Source organism: Rhipicephalus sanguineus, chromosome 1 (genome assembly GCF_013339695.2).
Source record: "Rhipicephalus sanguineus isolate Rsan-2018 chromosome 1, BIME_Rsan_1.4, whole genome shotgun sequence".
Taxonomy (NCBI): domain Eukaryota; kingdom Metazoa; phylum Arthropoda; class Arachnida; order Ixodida; family Ixodidae; genus Rhipicephalus; species Rhipicephalus sanguineus.
Window position 1 is genome coordinate 127,968,545 of NC_051176.1, and position 8,570 is coordinate 127,977,114.

Consider the following 8,570-nt stretch of genomic DNA (forward strand, 5'->3'; position numbering starts at 1 on the left):
TTTACAGCGAAAGCTGTTATGAGATCATTTCACCGGCCGTTTTTGGCGCCGTAGTTGTCCGCCGCCGCCGCCGCCGCCGCCGCTGCGCCGCCGCCGCCGCCGCCGCCGCCGCTGCGCCGCCGCCGCCGCCGCCGCCGCCGCTGCGCCGCCGGTGTCCGTAACCAGTATCGCTCGAAATAAGAAAAAAAAACGAAATAAGAAAAAAACTCCAGGATGGAACGAGGTTCGAACCCGGGCCCTCTGCGTGGGAGCCCAGTATTCAACCTCTGAGCCATACCGGTGCTTGAAACTGCTTTGCAAAAAGGTCCTATACAGGCTTCATGTCGGAAAGGAACCACATTAGCATATGCAATATAGCGTGGTAGAAGAGTAAAATAAGCACCAAGCGTCGCACAACGCGAATTCTGTAACCAGGCGTCACACAATGCGAATTGCGCAACGAGTAGGTTGTTGAATGCTTCCAACCCATTACAAAGGACTCTGCCATAATTCTTCATCGTCATCAGGCACAGCATCAACAAAGTGCGCATAATGCCTTACATGCGTATAGCAGGTACCAACGCTCTCCGTAGAATGACGAAAAATGGCACAATGCCTGCTGCCCTACTTCTCAAAAATTACATTGATTTATAGCGTAGTGGGTTTCTCACAAGTGCATTTGTATTGGTTGCCAAGGAAGCCCATAAGCGCATGATCCACTTCCTCGGGGTCTCAGTAAAATTACACTGATTTATAGCGTAGTGGGTTCCTCGCAAGTGCACTTGTATTGGTTGCCAAGGAAGCCCATAAGCGCATGATCCATTTCCTCGGGGTCTCAGTAAAGTTTTTCGCCCCCCCCCCCCCCCCCGTCTCTCTCCCACGTCAACGTATGTTATACAGCATGACGGGAGAGGGAAATAGTGACCGGGCGTCACCCAATGCAAATTACATAACTGGTGGGCCGTTTAAAGATTCCAACCCATTACAAAGGGCTGAGCCATAATTCTTCATCGTCATCAGTCGTCGCGTTAACAAAGTGCACATGATGCCTTACTGACGTGTAGCTGGTGCCTCGCTTCTCCGCAGAATGACGAATAATGGCTTAGTAGGTGCTTCCCAACTTCACAAAAATTGTGATTTATGGCGTAGTGGGTACCTTTCTAGTGTACTTGTTTTGTAGCCCCAAGAGAGCTTAACGGGCTGTAGAAACGCTGCTCTTCCAGCTTTCGCTGTGACTGTGCTGCGGTTTCAGCGCAGGCCTGGCGTTTTTTTATCTGTCAATGTCCCTGATGGTGTGCGAGTCGTTTTCAGCGACCCGCCATCAAAGCCTCGTGCCGGCACGTGATGGGGACAGTGCTCAATGGTTAGCAGCCCTACTAGAGCGATCTGCACACCATCAAAAGTATTGCTCATGGAAATCCTCACAGATGAGATCCAGCCAATCGGTACGCAGTGATTCCACTCCTGCGCCAACTGTGCCAAAGTGCGCCAAATTGTATTTACTGCGCCATCCTGATAATATCGACGAAATTTGCGCCAAACTGCGCCAAAGTCTCTGCTTTGGGGGCGTCTGTCACCGGCAATCGCACCGCCGGCGCGTCAGAACATGTGCAGCTCGATCTTGGGGCTGCCAATAAAGTCGCAATTATGGACCAAGAATTATTCCGCTGAATAAATAGCGCTCGCGCGTGCGTTCCGAGTAAGCCACGATGCCGTGCACGTTGCCGACGCAGCTTCTGTTCTGCAAGTCGGCTCGACAGCAAAACGCGCTCTCCGCAGGGGCTCGTGACGTCTAGGCCTATCGGTAGCGAGAAAGTGCGACGGCGATTCATCGGCGGACGTCGTCTGTTCCAGAAACGCTGCTGATAGCTCGTTTCAAGCGTCGCACGGCACGTAAGGAAAGCAATGTTCAGTAATAACTACATGAGTGCCGCTAAAATGTCTGTCGCTTCTGTTTCCGGACATCGCGGAATGAAATCTGGGATCGCTCGCAGTAGATATATGGGACAATATCGAATTTTCCTTGCTTCGCGTTTATGGAAGAGCACGCGAACGGTGGAAACGCGTTGACACTTTTCCTCAGGTATACTTTATCCATGGATCTTCATCCAGAACAGCTTTTTCGTAATTCCTTGCGCCAGCACGTCTGAGTTTGTAATCACTCTGCGGTAAATACCCCCTAAAAGGCCCTGCCCTTTCGAGCTCACGTGCTAGGGTTCATATTCGAATTTTTTGCTTGCTATTTTTAAAAATGTCATCTCATTAGTAAAATCATATCTCCTGGTCGGAGCAGCCGCAAATGCGCAGCTGTCAGTAGCGGGCCCGTCGCTCCGTCGCTGACGGCCGACATTGAAGCGGGTACGCCATGTTACACGTCCGCCCCTCGCTTTCGGAGGTCAATAGCTAACGGTTAAAAAAACCCAGTTTCGCTTAAGAGCGAAGCAATGAATGCGATACCAAAAAATTGTATTGTGAAACGAAGTAAGACTAGCAGCTAACTCTTTTTGGATCCGATCTCGCGTAACTCAACAAAACGCTGGTGTAAGGGAATGTGGCCCCTCCAGGAACCGAATCGTTTTCTTGCTCTGAGTTCTCTAAACACGAAGTAAGCGTTGAGAGCACAGCAAGTTTACGAGCCGTCTCCTGATGCCTCGAGATAGCGCGCGCGCAAGCGACTGCGCCCTTCGAACGATGTAGTCGCCCCCCCTACCGCTCCCCTGGCGTCCCTTCATGCTCCTTACGAAAGACGGGCGGGGCGTTTCCTCTCTGTTTGATGAGCAATCGACGGCAGGCCCGCACGCGGGAAGGTGTTATCTGATGCGCTGTCCGTGCGACGGAGACAGACGGGCGGCTAGTTTAATCGCCGCTTCAGCCGCGTTCGTCGCCAGCGCTCGCGAGCTTTTACCCGCGGCTAGACTGCGCCTGGTGATGTTATTAATCTGGACTTTATACGGAAAATTACGACAACGGCGACGGAAAAAATCCGCCGAGAGTGTCCATATAATTGCTATCGCAAGGGTCAATGTACGGGGCAGATGTTGCACCCCCCCTCTTAGGTGATTAGGGGGGGGGCGGCCGCCCCCCCCCCCCCTGTGCGCACGCCTATGTTCCTGAGATGATTTTTTCCATGAGATTTGCAATGAATCGAAATATTTCTAGCCTTCATAAGAGCCCCATAATAGTACTCAGGTGCTTGAATGTTAATGCAATATGCTTCTGTATTGCACTCCAGGATGTAAAAGTCGCTGCTCCAAAGTGCTCCCAGATGCAAAATTATCTGCTCCAAAGTGCTCCAAGATGAAAATTTTGCTGCTCCAAAGTGCTCCAAAACGGAAATTTTGCTGCTCCAAAAATTGCTCCAAATCAGAAGTCCTCGGTAGCATCACTGGGTACGGCAGACACATCGTGGCACATATTGTGCTCTAGATCGTGTTTACTTTTTCTAGACAAATGCCTTCTCTTAGGCCGTAAGACTTATCTGGATACTCGACAATGGGAGAGTTGTATGGAGGTGCTTCTGTGGACTGCTCTATGGGAGAGCAGTAAACTGTCCCTTTAGTGTATTTTGGTTATTCGGTAATGTTCTCTACGACTGTAACAGTTGATATACGTATGGCACGAGGAGCGGTAATTAATCAATCGCAAGCGAACGCGAGCTTCCAAGTCATGTTTTTCTCTGTCAATGTCCCTGATGGTGTGCGAGTCGTTTCCAGCGGCCCGTCAGCAAAGTCTCGTGACAGCCCTATCAGAGGGATCTGCACACCATCAAAAGTATTGCTTGATGAAATCTTCACAGATGAGAGCCAGCCATTCGGTATGGCTGACACATCGTGGCACATATACTGCTCTAAATCGTCTTTTCTTTTTCTAGACAAATGTCTTCTCTTAGGCTATCCACCTTGTCTGGATATGTCATCAATCATAAACGTCATCATAAAAAATCCGGCAGATCCCACGTACTGTGGGAATCGACGTCACGCGAAGCATGTGCGGTATGGTGAGTGTGGCGTAATTTTTCACACCGAGCGAAACGTTACGGAATGACGTATGATAAATCTGGAAGTGGTATACGCACACTCATATGTTGAAGAGTCGCATATGTATTATGTAACCAGTTGATTACAGTTGCGTGACGATGCCAACAGCAACATGGCTGTTACAAACACCAGACGCTGTAAGCTGACACGTAGTGCTTATATTCTTCATAGCGCGAATCCGAGAAGGACAAGAAAAGAACACATATGCGCAGGACAGGCATTACTGGCAACTATAAGCTTCATTCAGGAAAGTTTCCCTAGATATATACACAGCCGAGTGGCACGCGCAGGTGTATTGCACATACGTTACAGTCACCGTTGCAGTTGGTACACTTGTTATGTTTGCACTTGTCTGTCATTACGGAGAACTCACGCACGTTTCACGAACCCGTGTGCATGTGTTGAACGGGTTCTTGACAGTTCTGGAACAAGGTCATCGTCACCTTAATCAGTGAGCACCGGCAGCTGGACCGGACTTGTTAATCGGATCCGTTCGTGATCGCGGTTACGAGGGGTTTATGTGTAATGAAGTGCGATATATACTACAGCTGGTAGAAATCTTGGATGCCTCTTACGACGAAATGATCCATGATGCCTCCTGTCTTGGACATGGCAACGAGGTCTATTGATGCCTTGTCCACCTTCAAGCCGTCTTTCATGCAGTATAAGGACCAGACATTGTTGGGTCTTTATAAATCAATGTTGAAGTCACCGGTAATGATGAGAGGCCTAATACTCTCGACATATTTAGTGTAGGAAGCATTGGCCCGGTTTTTGCGTAATCCACGTGGTCCACGTTGCGGACCACGTGGACGAGTGGGTTGTAGTTGAGCGTCTTCCAGGGGTGTTCTGTCTTCAGCTTTCTCACTTTCCTTGCGTCCGCCGCAGTGGTGTAGTGGTTACGGTACTCGGTTACTCACCCGAAGGTCGCGGGTTCGATCCCGGCCTCGGCGGTCGAAATTCGGTGGAGGCGAAATGCTAGATGCCCGTGTACTGTGCGATCTCCGTACACGCTAAAGAATACCAGATGGTCAAACATTATGGAGCCTTCGCTATGGCGTCACTCATAATCATATCTTGGTTTGGGACATAAAACCCCAACAATTAATATTATCACCACTTTCCTTGCGTTTCAATGTGTGTGTTCGGTGTTACTCTGTTGAATGAGACTCTGCATCAGCTGTGGCACATACCCACATAACATTAACTCTGGTATGCGGATATGTGCCACACGTGACTGAGAGAAAGGGTTTCATTACGTACGCGACAGGTATTTTGCGTTATTCATGTCATGACCAGTGAATCGTGTTCGCCATACCCTGATCCCCTGCTTTGCCAATTTTGGTATATTAAAAGTTATGGAGACGACCAGAAGAGCGCCTTGACGTAGGCGGATAGATAGATAGATAGATAGATAGATAGATAGATAGATGGAAACGGCCAAAGTGCCTGAGGTTCGCTAAGAAATGCTTCGCATTTAAAAATCCGGCAGATCCCACGTACTGTGGGAATCGATGTACACTCGACAACGGGAGAGCTGTATGGACCTGCTCCTGTGGACTCCTCTATGGGAGAGCAGTAAACTGTCTCTTTAATGATTTTTGGTTATTCGGTAATGTTCGCTATGATTGTAACAGTTGCTGTACATATGGCAGGAGGAGGGGTATTTAATCAATCGCAAGCAAACGCGAGCTTCCAAGTGATGTTTTTCTCTGTGGATGTCGCTGATGGTGTGCGAGTCGTTTTCTGCGACCCGCCATGAAATTCTCGTGCCAGCACGTGAAGGGGACGCTGCTCAATGGCTAGCAGCCCTGCCAGAGCGATCTGCACACCATCAAAAGTATTGCTTGAGGAAATCCTCGCAGATGAGAGCCATCCATCCGGTACGGCTGACACAATGTAGCAAATATTGTGCTCTAAATCGTCTTTACTTTTTCAAGACAAATGCCTTCTATTAGGCCGTCCGCCTGATCTGGATATGTCATCAATCATGAACGTAAATATAAAGCTCCGCAGTTCCCACGTACTGTAAGAATTGATGTACACTCGACAATGGGAGAGCTGTATGGAGCTGCTCCTGTGAACTGCTCTATGGGAGAGCAGTAAACTGTCCCTCTAGTGATTTTCGGTTATTCGGTTATGTTCTCTACGATTGTAACAGTTGCTATACGTATGGCAGGAGGAGTGGTAATTAATCAATCGCAAACCAAGGCGAGCTTCCTAGTGGTGTTTTTATCTGTCAATGTCCCTGATGGTGTGCGAGTCGTTTTCAGCGACCCGCCATCAAAGTCTCGTGCCGGCACGTGACGGGGACACTGCTCAATGGTTAGCAGCCCTACTAGAGCGATCTGCACACCATCAAAAGTATTGCTCATGGAAATCCTCACAGATGAGATCCAGCCATTCGGTACGCAGTGATTCCACTCCTGCGCCAACTGCGCGAAATTGCGCCAAATTGTATTTACTGCGCCATCCTGATAATATCGACGAAATTTGCGCCAAACTGCGCCAAAGTCTCTGGTTTGGGGGCGTCTGTCACCGGCAATCGCACCGCCGGCGCGTCAGAACATGTGCAGCTCGATCTTGGGGCTGCCAATAAAGTCGCAATTATGGACCAAGAATTATTCCGCTGAATAAATAGCGCTCGCGCGTGCGTTCCGAGTAAGCCACGATGCCATGCACGGTGCCGACGCAGCTTCTGTTCTGCAAGTCGGCTCGACAGCAAAACGCGCTCTCCGCAGGGGCTCGTGACGTCTAGGCCTATCGGTAGCGAGAAAGTGCGACGGCGATTCATCGGCGGACGTCGTCTGTTCCAGAAACGCTGCTGATAGCTCGTTTCAAGCGTCGCACGGCACGTAAGGAAAGCAATGTTCAGTAATAACTACATGAGTGCCGCTAAAATGTCTGTCGCTTCTGTTTCCGGACATCGCGGAATGAAATCTGGGATCGCTCGCAGTAGATATATGGGACAATATCGAATTTTCCTTGCTTCGCGTTTATGGAAGAGCACGCGAACGGTGGAAACGCGTTGACACTTTTCCTCAGGTATACTTTATCCATGGATCTTCATCCAGAACAGCTTTTTCGTAATTCCTTCTGCCAGCACGTCTGAGTTTGTAATCACTCTGCGGTAAATACCCCCTAAAAGGCCCTGCCCTTTCGAGCTCACGTGCTAGGGTTCCAATTCGAATTTTTTGCTTGCTATTTTTAAAAATGTCATCTCATTAGTAAAATCATATCTCCTGGTCGGAGCAGCCGCAAATGCGCAGCTGTCAGTAGCGGGCCCGTCGCTCCGTCGCTGACGGCCCACATTGAAGCGGGTACGCCATGTTACACGTCCGCCTCTCGCTTTCGGAGGTCAATAGCTAACGGTTAAAAAAACCCAGTTTCGCTTAAGAGCGAAGCAATGAATGCGATACCAAAAAATTGTATTGTGAAACGAAGTAAGACTAGCAGCTAACTCTTTTTGGATCCGATCTCGCGTAACTCAACAAAACGCAGGTGTAAGGGAATATGGCCCCTCCAGGAACCGAATCGTTTTCTTGTTCTGAGTTCTCTAAACACGAAGTAAGCGTTGAGAGCACAGCAAGTTTACGAGCCGTCTCCTGATGCCTCGAGATAGCGCGCGCGCAAGCGACTGCGCCCTTCGAACGATGTAGTCCCCCCCCCTTCCGCTCCCCTGGCGTCCCTTCATGCTCCTTACGAAAGACGGGCGGGGCGTTTCCTCTCTGTTTGATGAGCAATCGACGGCAGGCCCGCACACGGGAAGGTGTTATCTCATGCGCTGTCCGTGCGACGGAGACAGACGGCCGGCTAGTTTAATCGCCGCTTCAGCCACGTTCGTCGCCAGCGCTCGCGAGCTTTTACCCGCGGCTAGACTGCGCCTGGTGATGTTATTAATCTGGACTTTATACGGAAAATTACGACAACGGCGACGGAAAAAATCCGCCGAGAGTGTCCATATAATTGCTATCGCAAGGGTCAATGTACGGGGCAGATTTTGCACCCCCCCCCTCTTAGGTGATTAGGGGGGGGGGCGGCCGCCCCCCCCTGTGCGCACGCCTATGTTCCTGAGATGATTTTTTCCATGAGATTTGCAATGAATCGAAATGTTTATAGCCTTCATAAGAGCCCCATAATAGTACTCAGGTGCTTGAATGTTAATGCAATATGCTTCTGTATTGCACTCCAGGATGTAAAAGTCGCTGCTCCAAAGTGCTCCCAGATGCAAAATTATCTGCTCCAAAGTGCTCCAAGATGAAAATTTTGCTGCTCCAAAGTGCTCCAAAACGGAAATTTTGCTGCTCCAAAAATTGCTCCAAATCAGAAGTCCTCGGTAGCATCACTGGGTACGGCTGACACATCGTGGCACATATTGTGCTCTAGACCGTGTTTACTTTTTCTAGACAAATGCCTTCTCTTAGGCCGTAAGACTGGTCTAGATACTCGACAATGGGAGAGCTGTATGGAGGTGCTTCTGTGGACTGCTCTATGGGAGAGCAGTAAACTGTCCCTTTAGTGTATTTTGGTTATTCGGTAATGTTCTCTACGACT